This window comes from Catharus ustulatus, chromosome 4 (genome assembly GCF_009819885.2).
Source record: "Catharus ustulatus isolate bCatUst1 chromosome 4, bCatUst1.pri.v2, whole genome shotgun sequence".
In the NCBI taxonomy this organism is placed as follows: Eukaryota; Metazoa; Chordata; class Aves; order Passeriformes; family Turdidae; genus Catharus; species Catharus ustulatus.
The window spans coordinates 73521521-73538230 of NC_046224.1; the positions used below are offsets into that span (position 1 = coordinate 73521521).

Genomic DNA, 16710 nt, shown 5'->3' on the forward strand with positions numbered 1-16710 from the left:
CTTTTCCACAGAATTCTTGTTAAGTTTGGAAAGGGGGGAAAAGGAGAATGGAAATGCTGATTCACTACTAAATTAAGCACTGCTGATTTTGCTGCAACAGTTACTTGGAAGAAACAAAATGTAATGCTGTAATGCAGCATAGTATGTTGATTTCTAAGGGACTTTTTGATCAAAATAATCTACACATCATCACATAGTTCTCAGAATGAGTCCTTCCCCAATGTCTCCCTGTGTGTTTTTGCCTAGACCACCAATACTACCTTCTGCTCAGTCTCTCACCAGAGAGTTAATATTTTAATTTTCTTTAGTACTTCAGCACTGTTTACATTGTCTCACTGGCATCCCAACACCTTGAACATTCATACAGATTGAGAAAACAGGCAGGGGTGAACCTGGAGCAGCATCCCACTGAGGGATTGTGTAAAGGGAGGATGGATGGGTGAGCTGAGATGCGGTGGAGCAGGAAGCTGCTCTCCAACACTGATCCTCCTCCAAAAGAGGATCAGAAACCTGGCTGGTGAGTCTCTGCTTGCTGCTCTCTGAGGGAGGGAGAGCAGCCATCAGCTGCCATAATTTACTTTATACTGCCAGGTGTGCAAGCCAGGGAACTGGAGATGGGCCCCTGCCACATCTTGCTCTGCCACTGTTGCACTGCCTCTAGAAAGTGCTGACTTCGAAAATCAGAGTGGTATCAGAGGGACATTGATAATTTATCACTCCTTTGATATATGCCAGTGCTCACACTGGGATGGTACAACACCTTGTCTGATTTGTTAAATTGATGCTGGAGTAGAACAAGTACTACCAAGGGTTTAATGCAAAACACTTAATGGGATTCGGAGGGAAGATAATGGAGTACAGTAATTTCATGAATACAATCCGCACTGAGTATAAGCCGCATCGCTGGGTGTTGGCAAACATTTCCTTCTTTGTCCATAAATAAGCCGCACCTGAGTATAAGCCGCTCTGTCGTTCGCAGGGAGGACCCGCGTGCAACAAAGTTGCCAAATAGTAACAGAATCGCGGCAGGGCGGGGTTTACTGTCTCGGCTCGGCCGTGTGGGCTCAGGGCTGCCGACAGGGCTGGGTGGCCCAGCTCGGCGTTGCTGCTCGGTGGCAGGGGGAGCACAGAGCCTGCCGGCACCCGCGGCGGCAGTGGGAGGGGGGGATGGAGCCACCCCACTCCTGCGGCAGCAGCACGCAGGGACGGGAGCCCCCCGAGCTGCGGGACCAGCAGTACGGAGCCCCCTGCCTCCCCCCGAGCCGCAGGGCCAGCAGCACGGAGCCCCCCACCTTCCCCCCAGGCCGTGGGGCCAGCAGGAGAGAGCTGCCCCACCTTCCCCACCCCCTGTGCTGCCTGCACAGAGCAGCTCCATCCGCCACGCAACAGAGTAACCAATTTGTAACAACTGCATAAATGCTGGGTTTTACTGGCAGGTGCTCGACTTTGCAGTTTGCACTGACTTGGTTTGCACTCCCGGAGTTGAAAAAGTAAGAAAATTATTCACATATTGGCCACTCCTGAGTATTAGCCGCATTTCCGGTGTGGGAGCAAAATTTTGGTCAAAACAGTGCAGCTTGTATTCGTGAAATTACTGTACATTCACAATGAGTCATATATTTATGTCCATATTATGTAGAACATAACAACATATTGTAAACAGAATGTGATAGGTTTAATTTACATGTAGGTTTCTAACTCCTGTCTTCAGTACTCAAACTGCATGGGAACTCCAGGCACTCAGATTTCTACTTCTAGTACCAAATTAAATGCTAGCCCTTGGCTGGGGGTGGATATTAACCAGAACTGGCAATAGTAAACATCCATATGAGCAGCAGACCCTCTGTATTTTCTTATTTTAAGAAAGAATTTCACTTCCTCATCACCTCTCTCCTGTGGACAAGCAGGCACTACTCTCTACTTCTTTGACCTTGCTTACTCTGTTATCACTGTTTTAGGAGCATGACCCTCTGCTGCAGCCAGGGTTTGACATTCCAGCTCACTCCAGGCTGCTGTGGACACCTCGTGGGTTCTCCTTCCCACTGCAATTTTGAATCAAAACATTCCTATGGTTTATATGTCGCATCCAAACAGCCCTGCTTCGAAAAACTCAGATATCTTCTATCAGTCAAGTAGTCCCAGTGAAATAAAGGAAGCTGAGGGAGTGGCTATTTACTCCAAGGAGTTTTGGATCAGGCTTTTGATATGCTTCATCTTCTCAACAGTGTCTATAGCTCAAACATATTTACAGTCAATTACCAACAGCAACAATTGAGAGGTTACTGATGATCTACAGAGTGCAGTGGGATAATCATTGAGATAAGATGTTCCCCTCATCACAGACATCTGGGGTAGTATTGCTGCATTGTTACTCTTAAAGTGATTGTGTAAATGATTTCTCTTAATAATCTAGTAAATGCTTTGGGATCTTTCTGAACAAATGGATTTCTAGAGCACACACACATTCCTTTGATTGTTACTTGTCTGGAGTACTGTCACACAGAAATAGAATTATCTGTGTTTATTTGGTTTTGAAATACTATATAACCAGTACAGTTATAGATCTCATTCCTGTCACGGGAAACAAAATCTGTTAAAATCTATTAGCCAAAAGTATGCAGACAAATGCATCCAACAGCACCCTACCACAGACAACAAATTCCTCTAGTCCTTTAAGAATGCAGGGGTGTGTGCATATTTACTAGGTTAGTGCTTTTCTATTCACCCAGGAATGAGTCTGTTTGCATGAGACCACAAAGATTATCAGCACCTAACCTACCACGGAAGGAAAAAAAAGATAACGTTGAACTAAGAGTTAATCTAAAAACCCAGAAAAGTCCCTTCATTTGAGGGAGGAAATAAACAGAAAGTTCTGATGAAATTTTTTATCCTGTGAAGGACATTGAAATCTCTTTCACAAAATCATAGCTCACTTTTGGTGTCTAAATATTTTCACTTTTAGTTTTATGTTTGACTTAAAAAGCTGAGATTTCATCTTTTCAAATAAGCACCTCAAGGAATGAGGCAACAGAAATTAACAGACAGAAAAGAGGTGAAGAAAAGCAAATTTTTTCACCAAGACAAAAAGTTAATAATCTCAACTTTTTTTTAAAACAGCTTCTCATCTGCATGAAGTAACATAATTTATTAGTGTCAGTAAGCAGGAGTCATTGCCTTAATAATTGGTGCACCAGCAAGTCTGTTAGGCATCCAAGTCCTCTCCCAGTCTCAATTTTAACAAAGTCTTAGTTAGATTAATCATAATGCCTGGGGATTCTGAGCTAAGCTTCATTCAGTCTTACAAAATTTAAATTCAATATGCAATTCAGTGGGAAATAAGTTTGCAAGATGTCACACAGTTTTCAGCTTGTGTTTCAAGAAACAAGGAGCAATAGGTAGAAGGTGAAAAATGTATAATGTAGTCTCTCTCTTTTGCACAACAAAAATGTGAGAATTTGAGACAGCTGTTAGTAGTCTCAAACCATTTTGTGAGCAGGCCTTGTGGGGCCTGACTCTTCAACAACCAAGAAGGCACACAGATCATTTTTAGTGTCATTTTCTCAGTTACTCTGCCTAGAAGGAACAATACTGAGAGGTTTGCTATGTATTACTCTGGAGTATCTACTTTTGAAACTGGACAGGGCTCAGAAACATCAATAAAAAATGAAATAGATGTTTTTACCTACCTCCTTAATGCTACAGCCCCCAAGACATCATCCAGGTTTTAGGTGAAGGGTTGAGTCGTGTCATCTCCATCAGCATTTTTGTACATTTGCTTCCGTGCCACTTCAAATCTTTTCTCTTTCCATCACACTAGAAAACAATCACAGAGGTGGGAGAGTTAAAAATATGCTGCTGCTCCAAAGACCTGTGTGGCTGGGAAGTAATTATAGTGAGAGAGCTGTTCTGGGTGGACAAAGCCAGCTAGATTGCTTAAGAGTGTGACAAAATGCTAAATTGATCTGAGCTGTCTAGAGACAGTATAAAATTTCTTCCTGGGATGTTCTGTTTCAAGACCTTATTACTGTAACATGTCAGTGACTGCATGTCACCATCATGAGTTACTCCATTTCAATGTGTGTTTATTTTCAGTTAATGTTATAACTTAGAAAATTCAAAAGGATGGAAAGGGTACTTGGTTCTATCCCTAAATGTCAACCATGTAAGTGCTTTGACTTTTATTTTCTATTTGCTTTGGTCAGTGTAAATTTCTATGGGTTTTGCTGGTTGGGGGAAGGGGATTTGGAGACGTGCAGTTCTTGGTTATTAATATTTGACTTTGTTAGTGCTATGTGTTTACTGTATGGCTTCTGGAAAAAGATAGGAAATATTAGCTGGCAGTCCTTAAAATGCACAATGTGTGAGCACACTCCTTGTGCTGCACATTCTTTGCATTTAGCCTGTGAATGACCATGCAGAAGGGTTGATATCGTTTTTTGATACTATTTTACTTTTACTTCATTGTTTCACTCTTTTTGCTCTTAATACATTTGGATGGTTGAGTCTGAGTGAATGTCATGTGCTTTGTACAGGCTGGTTTTTCTCCTTATTTCTGGAATATAAAGAGGAAGGCTGTTTTTAGCTGCTGTTTACATTCACAAAGCTGGATCCTGCACATAAATGAGTTTTTATACAAATGCCTGGGATTTTATACAAGTCCCATTCCTCTTTCACTTAGAACGAGTTACAAGACAGCTGTCTCCAAAAGCAGAAAAGGTTGCTCTTAAGAAAGCAATAATAGGCCAGGCTTAAGATTCTTAGCTGGGCTCTTTTATTTTGGGACTTTTACCAAAGGCTGAGAGGGACCCAAAGAAAATATCAAATATCCACTAATATTGAGGGCCTAGCACTCATACTTGGCAGGGTATGAAATTTGTTTCTATAGGAAATCACCTTATTTTACAGAAAATTGAAGCTGTGTGAAGGCTTCCCCCCACCCCCCCACTCCTTTTTTTCTTTCTCCAAACTGCACATGAAAACTTTTGGGGGTTGGAGGTGATGGCATATTGTACAGTGAAAAATTGGTTTATGCTCAAATGCTTTTGCAGTCACAACACTGTTCCTCACCTCTTCTTGCATGGAAAGGCAGGAGTCAGAAGGCACTTCTCTGGGTTCTTTTTTTCCTGAGATCATTTATGCTTTCCAAAGCCAGCTCCAGCTCCCAAGTGATAGAGTGGGACTGTCACTGGGTGCTGTCCTGCAATGTGCTTCCAAACAAGCCATTTCCCTTCTTTTCTTCATTTTTCCCCCTAAAAAAGTGATTAAAAAGGATGGGGATGTCAGTGAGATTCGCTGAAATTCCTTGGAACACTGCTGACACTTCCACTGTTCCGTGGGAGGTTGTGCAGTTGTGTTTGGAAGCCACTGGGTGTCAGCAGGAATGTGGGAGCCAGGCAGAGGCTTTCCATAAAACACAGCACTTGGCACCACATCCCCAAGAATTCCGGCCAGGAAATGCCTGGCAGCACTTCTGCACCCTGGAACATGAGCAGCCAGTGGTCCCTGGGTTGGTCAGCTTGGCCTGAGGAGCAAAAGTCTCTTAGTGCTTCTCCTCCATCCTCCAGCTCTGAGAGCTGAGTGCTGAGAGAAAGTTTGAGAGCCAGTTTTTAAAATCCAGCACCTCAGCCAGCTAGCAGGACTGCTCAGGATCCAAGCAAAATCATCACTGACCAGACACAAAATCCTTTTAGCACATCTGCTTTTCAGACATTAATACAGAGTCTGTTTTATTTTTGTATACTTACCATAAAACCAAAGTTTTGCACAGCTTTCACCGGTTTTTTAAAGTGCATTTCAACAGCACCCACAGATCATGTAAAAGCTGTTCTGTTATACCACTACAGAGTTATCGTCTGTTAATTTGGACCTCAACCCCCATAAGACTTGAGGATACTGTGATCTCAAAGAAAAGCAAAATAATTAAGGTGTAAAAGTGTTCTTACCTCTTTGCTGTTATTGATACAATGATCTGGTTGGTTCTGAGAGACAAAAACTGAGACAGGCAACACACTCCAAGTAGTAAAATCAAAATGAACTCATCCGGTTTTGAAACATGAGCATTAAAAAATTTTGTAGACACATGGATCCCACTGTATGCCTTCTTTAAATCAGTAATGAAAACAGTAGGATGAAACAAAGAAGAAGCAGCCACAGACAGTTTTGGTTTTCTAGAAAAAGATTTGTACATCAGGAAATTTTAAATACAGTAATTTCACGATTATAAGCCACACCATTTTGACTAAAATTTTGGTCCAAACCCGGAAGTGAGGCTTATAATCAGGTGCAGTTTATATATGGACAAAGAACGAAAAGTTGCTGTTTTAGTTTGGAGGACAGGTGTCTGCTGAGAAAGGCAGGAGTTTTCTTTGACAGGGAAAATGTAAACCCCCTCCCTCCAAATTATTATCATTTTGAAATCAAGGGGCTCTCAGGCAAAGATATGGGAAGTAGGAATAATAGTTCTTTACTAGGGAAATTAAAATAGAAATACAGTACTACAAAGAAACAAACTCCAAACCCTGACAGAGTCAGAGTACAACCTGACACCCGTCAGGCAGTGTGTTGGTAGCAGTCCCATTCAATGGTGGCTGCATCCTCCTGCAGTGACAGATGTAATTCAGTTGGAGCAGTGCTCCTGTACAAGGTGCAGTTTCCCTCCAGAGGTCCAGTGGTGATGTGGAGAAATCCGGTTTTCCTCTGGAGTCCAGTGGAGAAAGGGGTTCCCTTAGTGTCCCAAAACCTCTGTTTTTGTCTTGGTAAGAAATGTTGGGCTCTTCCCCCTGGCTGCAGCAACTTCCAATGGGATGCAGTAATTTTATCAGTCCCACAGTGGGACTCAATGGGCCATTAGCAGAATATCTCTCTGGAGGAAGGATGGGTCGTGAAAAGATAAAGAACAATTCCCCTCCTGGTCTCAATGGATGGGCCATTAGCAGAATATCTCCCATGGAGATAAGGATCACCGCCCCCACCCTCAACAGATGGTGACAGAATAGATACCTTTTATCACACTCTGTATTGTAAACCCAAGACTGTTGCCGACACCCGGATGTGTGGTTTATAATCGCAACTTTTTTTCTAGAGAATTCTAGACTCACTATTGCTAGGTAAGACCTTAGGATCAGAACCCTGTGAGCTGCCAAATGTCTTGAAGCTGTGCAATCTTCAGTGAGAATGGAGAGCACCCCTCTCATGCACAATTAGGCATTTACCCTCAGAGATGTTCCCCGTGTATTTATCTGTAAATAATACAGTGATGCTCCCGGAGTGGGTGGCTGCTGAAAAAAGGTTCTTCCCCTTCAGAAGTGGGGCTTTCAAACTCGTGCCACCAAAGTATTCCTCATGTGATGCTCTGTGGAGTGGCCTGATTCAAATAAATATACTTTATTCATAATGAAGGGAATGCACAGATTTACTCTCTCTTTTCCCTCTCCTCCATTTTCATTGCCCTTTTAAGGTGCAGGAGGTCATTTTAATTCCGCTCAGAATAACTTTTCTAAAAATGTTGGTAATTCTGACAAAAACATCACACTTTACTCTAAAGGCACCCAGTGAGTATCACTATGGAGGTTACAGGAGAGGACCAGCTATAGCTCTGTTGTGTTCATTTGCATACAAATTGTCAGCCAGAAGCAAACATTTTCAAACACTGAATTATATAAAACCTGCTTTTTTCGGCTGAATTTTAATTTAATTTTTTCCATAAGAATTTCTAAAGAAGTAACTGTTTTGTTTTAGATTTTTTTTAAGATAGAGATATAAACTCATAGTAATTTCTCCAAATGATAGATATTTTGAAATTGTTTTATAATTTCTTTGTGATATAAAATTTGAAGACTAGCAATCATAAATTTAGGTTCCATAATTCCAGGTGGTCTACAAATGAAGACACTCTTCAGGCCACAATTGCAAAAACATATTTATCACAAGAGTAAAATCAGACATAGATGGAGACAGCAGGTGGAAAAGTGAGGAAAAACATAAAAGAAGGGGGGTGGTTCTTTGCATAACAGATTTTTTATCACCTGTGCTGAAACTGTCAAATGATAAAGTAGCCAGTGGAGATTTTAGAGGTACTGGAGGAGGCTAAAGTTTTACTTGGGAGCTTAACAGATATGTCTGTGAAGCTGCTTTGGCTTCTTTCAGACTGCAGAAAAGAAACCATGAGCTGGATTACTTCCACTCCTACAGGTGAGCTTCCCTTTTTCCAATCTAGCAGTGAGAAGCAGACATGAACAGTGATTATATCAAAGAGCAGAGGGCACAGAACCACCTCAGTTATACCTTACCCACTTCCTCCCTCTCCAGTGGGGTGTCATACTCTTAGAACTTCTCACAAAGCTCTCCTGTCCCCCAGGAGGTAGCAGGAAATGATCTCTGCTGGTTCCTAAACCCCCTGACACCTTTGCTGTGGTGGGCTTCCAACTCACTGGGCAGCTGGCACTAGTAGGGGGTCAGTACACCCTGCTACTGTGCAAAGTGGCAGACTGAATTCTATGTCATGGAAACATGCTAGGATTCTTGAAAAATGGAAATCTCAATTGATTAAATGGAAAAAATAATTATATTTAGGTTACTTTTCTTATGAAAGGAAGAGGTCTCTTTTTTTGGGGTAGATTTTAGAGGGACTGGAAGGAAGCACATCCACTGTGTTCTCATGATGTGACTACAAACTGTGTGGACTAGCCTTTCCAATGTGATTTTAAAAACCCAGGAGAGAGGTCCTGTGGAGTTGTGAACAGGCTCCTGAGTGAAGAACCAAATTTCAAGGGAAAAATATCTCTGAGAGGCAGGGACCCCATCCTCTGCCCTGGCCACTTGGATATACAGGAACTGGAAGCTGCTACAGAATTAGAAAGGACACAGTCCCACCAGCTGTAGTGCCAGGAATGATTGGATATCCAAATTTTGGACTGGGACACAACTCTCCAAGAGTACTCTCGGTGGGCAAGCAGCAGCACGTGAAAATTGTGACACAAACACCTGTCTCTCAGAGTAAAAAGGTATGTAATCTGACTCTGAAGTAAATTCCAAGCTATGAAGATGTGAAGGGAGAGGGGAGAAGAAGGTCACTATGTAGTAAAAGACAAACATATCTGATGCATGCAATCATGCAGGGCCCGTAAATTAATTTTCAGCTCTAAAAATTGACTATCTCCTGGGGAAATTCTATTATCGAAAAACAAGATATATTCCAATTAGGAGAGAGGTCATATAGAGGGCAGGATAAAAAAGAGGAAAGAAAGAAGACAAAAAAACCCAAAAAAACTTTACATATTAGAGCTCCAAAGGTATGACCGTCACTAAATGGGACAAAGGGGAGGAGGCTGTAAGGAACCTTAATTTGAAATGCCCTTGATTTCTGTCATTTTAACTTAAAGCCTGCATATTTTAACACAGTGGTGCCTTGCAGTGTTCTGGCACATTGTGTGTACTGCTACCTGCTGTGGATCTGGACCTTGGATCACTGCTCTGTCTCTCAGCACGACATGAAGCACCAAGGGGGACATTTTCAAAGCAATAAGTGGGGATTTCACTGCGTGAGTCCCACTGAAGTCAGTGTAAGAGATGGAGTTGGAGCCCTGGGAGATGATTTGAATACTTCCCATATCACTTCTGAGAATTGCCAAAAAATCATTTCTGGTACTAGAACTTTCCAGGGACTGCTGTTTGACTTCAAACTTTTTACTTTGTAAATTTTGGGCTTTGATAGGTTTTTGGAATTAGCCAAATATTGTTGCCATCTGTTTTCTGTAGGTGTTGCCAGCTGATCAGCTCATTATGGAATCTGCTAATTGTTAGTGGAGAGAATAGGTATCCATACAACTCTTCATTCTTTTGCTTAGCAGAATCTATATAAAAAATGCACATTTTGGTACCAAGTTTCCTGTCAAGTTTGTATTGCAAGATTTTATGGCATTTTGGGTCACAGAATAGTAATAAAACTTCTGTGCTGATCTGAGACTTTCTAAACTTCTGCAAAGAAGAATTATTATTTATCATGCAGCCCCCACTTCCATCTCAGAACGCATATTTTTAGTTTTTCAGAACTGATTTTTTTTCCCCCACAGAAAATCGGATTTTCTGAAATAAATAAATTTTATATTTCAGCAAAAATGAATTAAAATTCAGTCTATCAACTAAGTGAGAAGCTGTCATCAGCTCTAAGTAATGGTAAAAATATTGAGCAGGTAAGGGCAAAGCAGGAGGCTGAGGTTCTGCACAGGCAGGAAACATATTTTTTATGTATCTCACTGATGCAAAATTAAAAATGTTAATATGTTCAGATAAAGAGAACTAGAGGATCACTGGAGCTGACTCCATAGAGAGCTGGTACATGGCGTGGGCATTAATGTAAACCTTAATTTTTACACAGAAAATAATGAAATTAGTATCTGCATTGGATACAAGTAACATGCTGAGTGAGCTGAGAACTTTAGTCTGGAACACAAGAGCAGCGTGGCTTTTAGACAGAAGTGGGAAGCGTTTCCCATCAGCACAGTGCTGTGGACAAGGTCATGGCTGAAGGCAGAACTGCTGTGGCTTGTTCTGCTTTAAGCTGGCTTAAATTCCTGCTGTCCCTGCTGAACCCAGCTTAACAACAAGAGCAAAACGCTAGAGGATGTTGAGGACAATTTTGGGAGACATGAGCAGCATGGAACAAGATTAGAATGACATCTAGAACAAAAAAAAAAAAAGAAAAATTGAGCAAGTGGAAGTACAAGAGTTTTAGAAGCCAAAACCCCCAGTTGCTCTGCATGCTCTGCACCAAACATGACAAAGAGAAGGAAGAGTGACTGAACCACAAATGAGGCAGCAACAAGACAGGGAAATGCAGGCATTGGAGCTGGAAAGGTGATTAATGATATCGTGCAAGCGTACAGCACCTGGGGAGACCTGCAATGCTGTGTATAATTCAGGTCATCCTGGTACAAGAAATATGAATGCAAATTGGAGCTGATAGAACAAAGTACCAGCAGGTTGGTCAGGACAAGGGAGATCCTGCCTCATAAGAGAAAATTAAAAATGCTCCAAGAAGCTCGTGTCTGTGCTCCAAGCTGCTCTGCAGCACAGCAGCCACAGCTCAGGACAGTGCTGGAAGCAAGTTGACATGTCCTAGGGCCATCAGGGTGGGATAATAGGCTGAGCCTACTGGAGTAGCTGGATACTTTTCAATTAGCTTGACATGTGAGAACAGAAGTTTCCCAAAATCTTGAACCTGGCTTGTCTAACACTGCGGGTGAATGATTTCAGTATTTTTATAGATATAGTGAAAGGATTAATGTCAAAGTGCTAGAGGAGTTAAAGTTCTTAAGATTCAGAGTGTTCTGATAAGAGGTAAAACAAAAAAAAAAGTTACTAACTGCCTAACTGCCCCTGGAAAAACTTTGACTGAAAAATTACAAGAATCTTTCTAAACACTGGTAGGAGTTGTTGAAACAGGTCCCAGTGAAAGTAGTGGAGTGCAACTAATTTGACAAGTTTAGGAAATCGAGTATCTGATCCCAAATGACTTCTGATGCATTTGAAAAAGATTCTATAAAGACATACCTGGAGAACAAAGCAGTTGTACATAGTCCTACACATATGTGAAAAACTACAAATATTTTCTCCAATTTAAATAAATTTTACTTGACATTATCTTTTGTTAAAATGAAACAAACAAGCAACCCAAGAAAAGTGGAAACCTTTTGTAGTTTTATCTCTTAGATGGAAGTGACTGAGGGACAGTTTTCAGCAAATCAACATTTGAACAATGGAAGGTATTCCACCAGAGAGTGTTGACAAACTCTGGTTTCCTGGCAGTGGATGCAATGCTAATTCCTACAGCTGTTTCGAAACCAACTTGCTGAAGGGAGTAATGGGAAAAAGTAGCAGTGTGCAGCAGATGCTAAGTCTACCCTTGCAGTCTCTGCAGGGAAGAAAAATCTTGTAAGGAGGGTCAATTCCTGCATGTTGCAATCACCAAACAGTCTGTTACCCTTATTCAGAGAAGGAAGGAATGATCCCTGATCAAAGCATGGAAAAAGGGTCAGATTCAGCAGCAGCACAAGGCAGATACCTTAGTCACTCCTATGTATCTGGCTGAGGGGACCTGTCCCATTGCTCATTTTCTGAGCACTCCTGCTAGATTGGCTCCATTCTTCTGTTAAATGGGTTCACTGATTAGAGCATTCATATGGGAAATGTGGGTTCAATTCTTTTCTCTCGCTGAGCATAAACAAGCCTGCATCTTCCAGGGGAAAACTCCAACCATTATGCTAAGAGTATTCGGGAATTATGATCCTGCTCAGTCCTTCTCGTTGAAGCTTTGTATGGAATAATAAACATACATTAGACCAAGGAGGAAAACGAGCCCTGAGCAAGGATTTGTAGCCAATGGGGAGCAGACTTGCATAAGTCCAGGAGCAGCTACACCCATGTGTAGCTCTGTAGTGACACTGTGATGAGTATTTCCTGGGAGTAGCCCTTGGGTTTCTCCACTTCCCAACAGGTCCCACTGCCAGCAGAGAACAGAGCTGTGCTAATCATTGTGTCTTCCATCCCTCCACACCCCCTTTTTTTTGTTACCTTTAGTTCTTACCCATGACAGGCAGAGTGGGATGGATGGGATTCTGACTGGGATGTTCATGGAGTCACAGGTGCACTCTCTTTTTTTCACAAAGCAGGAATGAAAACCCACATCTTTCACTGCCTGGTTTAAGTCCTCTGGGCATTTGCCAACGTGATGGAAAGAGAGAGGCACAAGTGGAATTTTCCTTCACCATGGGTTGTGAGGTGGGATGGACGTGGGTGTCAGAGCCTGCAGGGTCAGGCTTGGGCAAGGCATGGCAGAGGAGCAGGGCTTGACACTTCTGCGCTCACTGCTGCTCCAAGAGGCTGCTTTTGCTGACCCAGCTCCCTTTACACTTCATATACACTTTTCTGGACCTGTTTTAGGACCCAATTGCCCTCACTTTAAGCAGCCTGCCATCCAGCTAGGGTTGCACATTCCTGCAGCAGGTGTTGGAGGCTGAAGGTGCTGGAAACAACCAGCACTGTGATCTGTTGTGAATTCAGCTCTTAATGAGGGCTGCAGATCTCGTCCTAGGCACAAATCCCATTTTGAAAACGTTCTAAGAGATTGAATAATAAGCCAGTAGTTATCAGTTAATTACTGAATTGTGAAAAATGTCAGAGCAGATGAAGAAATACTTACACAAAACCAATGTATTCATCTCAACAACTACATATGCCTGATAATGCAGTTCCAAATTATTTATTTACGCTCATATTTGCACTGCAGAGCAATAATAAATGTTGTGAAGTATTTTTTTATAAAAAAATCAATCTTGTTGTATTTTGCAAAAGTCGAGAAGTTGCAATAATATGAGGTCTTCCAGAATATTGTAGCTGCTATTAAATATTTGCTATGAAATGGTAAAGAAGCCATTGTTTTTTATGTCAGTTTTATGGGATATGTGGATAGGTAAAATGCAACTTAGTGAGCTTTTACTGTATTGCTTACTGATTCCAGGCATATAATTCACAGGATCCGAGGACAGATTTGCATATGTTTGTCTTATTACATAAACTGAACAGAGATTTCTTGTAGCTATCAAACAAAACCTGCTTGAAATATATTCCTATGGCTGCCAAATGGGGGTTTGTAATGTGCTGTTAGATAAAACTTGTCAGTGGTGAATGAAACTCAAGAAAGCCCCAACGAATATGCAGAACAGAGATGTGAAGGTGCACACTCTCAGTTGCAATTACATTTTACTGTTTTGTGGATTTGCTGATGGATATTTTCTTAGCAGCGGGTTCAGGGAGACCTGCCCTGATGATCCTCTCTGACTTGCAGTGTGACCCAACAGTTTATCAAATCAGGGCAGATGGCCTGAGATGTGAACTTGTCAAGGGGAAGAAAATGCAGGAGGACAGCGTGCATGTGCTGGGGCAGTGCTGCAGCAGGAACGCTCCACTGTGGGCATGGAATCTTTTCCCAGCTCAGCTCCGAGGCATAGCTGTGAGCCATCTCCCCATGGCAGATTATCTTCTGGCACAGAGACAATAACAAGCAAGGCTTCAAAGAGGGGCTGTGATTTCATTCACTGAATTTAAAGGAGCAAGGAGAGAAAGCCCTCAGATTGGAGAGAAGAAAAATGAGCAGGAGTTAGCTGTGATGTGAGGGGTATTTTATGCAGTGAGGTAAGAGGCTGGAGTTAGCAACAAATCACATCACTTTGAGAAACAAGGGATTTGTCATCGCTGATCAGACAAGTACTCTAACTTCTGCCTCCAGCTGTGACCAATACCTGATGCTGGGATAAAAAAGCCCCACAATACACTTAGCTCAGCTGAGTAGAGGGAAACAATTGAACCTGGCTGTTACAGCCCAGAGTGTAAGGCCAGAATTCCCTTATTTATCCACACTGCCAGAGTCACACTGGCTGAGTGCAATATGACATTTTTTCATATCCAAGCCTTCCTGTTGAAGTCGGTGGGAATGTTGAGTGCACATGAACTGCAATGATCATAAAATTAGTCAGACTTATTAAAAATCCTCTCACAACATTTAAAAATCCATGACCATCTGTTGAAATGCATTCAACATGCCAACTAGGGAAAAGTGAATTAAAAAAAAAACAAAACCAAATTAAAACCAAAACCAAAACTCCAGTCCTTAGTAATTCCAGTCAGAGAGCTGAAATTTTGAGCTTAGCCACAGGTACAGGAGGTATGGATGGCAAGAGGGATGAAAGAGTAGAGAGCAGGAGACACAAGAAAATCTTACGCCTAAGTATCATTTCAAAGAACATTTCTTTCAGCAACAGGTCAGGTATTTGATTAAATATCCTCTGAACCATCTTTATCCCACCATTACCACACCCTGTCCCTTCTAAATGCTCATGCAGCTGTTTGGGTTTGCTTGTGAGTTATTTATAGGGTGTAGAATACTCTGAGCCAGGTCAGAAGTAGCCCCAGACACAAGGAGTGGAAGGGAAAGCATGAGGGAGAGAACAAATGGCCTGTGAGGTTTTGTGACCTTGATTTCTCTGAGTCATTAAAGAATTCAGACCCTCATTGTGCTTAGGAATGGTGAAAATACAGTTGAGAGTATACATCTATTTTTGGTTGTTTACATTTATTTTTGGTCGTTTAGTTGTCACTGCTGTGCTCCCACACCAGTGATCACAAGGTTGTGCCTCCTCTGTGGTGAACACTCAGCTAAAATTTGGGGTGTCAGAGCCTGCTGCACCTCTTCCCTCAAAGCAGGTGCCAATCAGCTTTTCTATTAGTTGTTTATATCAATATATTACTTGTTTATGTTACTGTATTAGGATTTTGGCTTTTTTTTTCTGTTTGTTATATGAAATTATTTGAGTAAATCTCTTTTGCAAATTATTTTTTAAAAAAATAAAATATAGTACAAAAAGAGGTTACCTATGTGGCTGTGAGAGGGCAGCTCTATGAATGTGTTACCAGGTGTGTTGGCATCTGGGATACTTTTGTTTCCTGAGGAGATCGCTGGGGAAAAAAAAAAAAAAAGGTTATTACCTGAAGGCTTCTAAATAAACCAATACAAGGAATCCCATACACCAGCAAAGTGAATTGATTATCTTCATACATAAGAATTATTTTTTTTTGTTCTCCTTACCATACCTTCTAAGCTTCACAGCCTCAGAGCACAGGAATTTCCTTGAGAACAATCTACAAGTGCTGTTAGTTACACATTAAAACATGGTAGATAGAATCTGAGATACCTGCATGCCCCAGAGGTCTGCTCCCTGAGCAATGTCACAATCTCTAATTAAAATATTTATCCTTGTAACACCTGCAGAAGCCAGGAAGGCACAGCTATGGCTGTGCACAGATGGGAAACTGAGACAGGTAAGGACAGCTCCAAGGAAAACATTTCTTCTTCTGGGGTAGGGAGCAAGTTCATGAGTTCACAAATCCTCTGTAGACTCCAGTTTGGCATGTGAGAAACTCTAGAAAGCTGTGGGCTGACTTATGTCTTTATTAGCTGGACTCATTTTTCCTTAGACTACAGAAGTTTTGTTACTGATGAAACAAAGCTGTCTCCTCTTCGCTGAGCTGAATGGGTCAGCTCTGATCATCTACCACTAAAAATTCTGGTCAGAGATGGTGGGAGGTTTGTCACCATCACTTTTTTTTTTAAGTGTCTCAGTGACTGGCTAACAATCTAGAAGGTGTGAAAACTGAAGTTGTCTTCATCTGCTCAAAAAAATTCAAACCCACATCACCCATGCCCCATGACAAAATGTAATGTGAATATCTCATGTTCATGCACTGTGGAACTGGAGATCTCTCCCCTTGTGTTCCTGAATCAAAGGTTCCTCAGTCTGTTAAATAATACTGAAAAAACCCTTAAAAATAAAAAAGAAAACCTCTGTAAAAGTTAAATTGTCATTCTGGTAATGAAAAAATAAAAGCTAAAGATATATAAATACACAAATATATACATATAAAAATATATAAATAAATATATATATAAAGATACCTCTTTGTGCCAGATATTTTCACTGTGAAATAAGCTTCATGCCAGCATAAACTACTGTGATGAATACACTTGTCTGCAGGTAGGATAGTGAGAAACTCACATCTATTTTCCAGAAAGATTCTTTTTGTAATTGTTTGTACTTTTATAATAGTCTTAAATATTTACGGAAACTTAAAGCATTTGTAGAAAATTCTGTTTTAGGA

General features: G+C 41.4%; 1 long non-coding RNA gene across 1 annotated transcript in view; it reads right to left on the bottom strand.

Annotated features, from left to right (window-relative positions):
* Positions 1-16710, bottom strand: part of LOC116995712 — a 78153-nt gene that overhangs the window by 30978 nt on the left and 30465 nt on the right. The window contains exons 7-9 of the long non-coding RNA XR_004417771.1: positions 15427-15510; positions 5068-5249; positions 3687-3813 (exon numbers count right to left, since the gene is read on the bottom strand). This is a non-coding gene — a long non-coding RNA (uncharacterized LOC116995712). The remainder of the gene's footprint in view (positions 1-3686; positions 3814-5067; positions 5250-15426; positions 15511-16710) is intronic.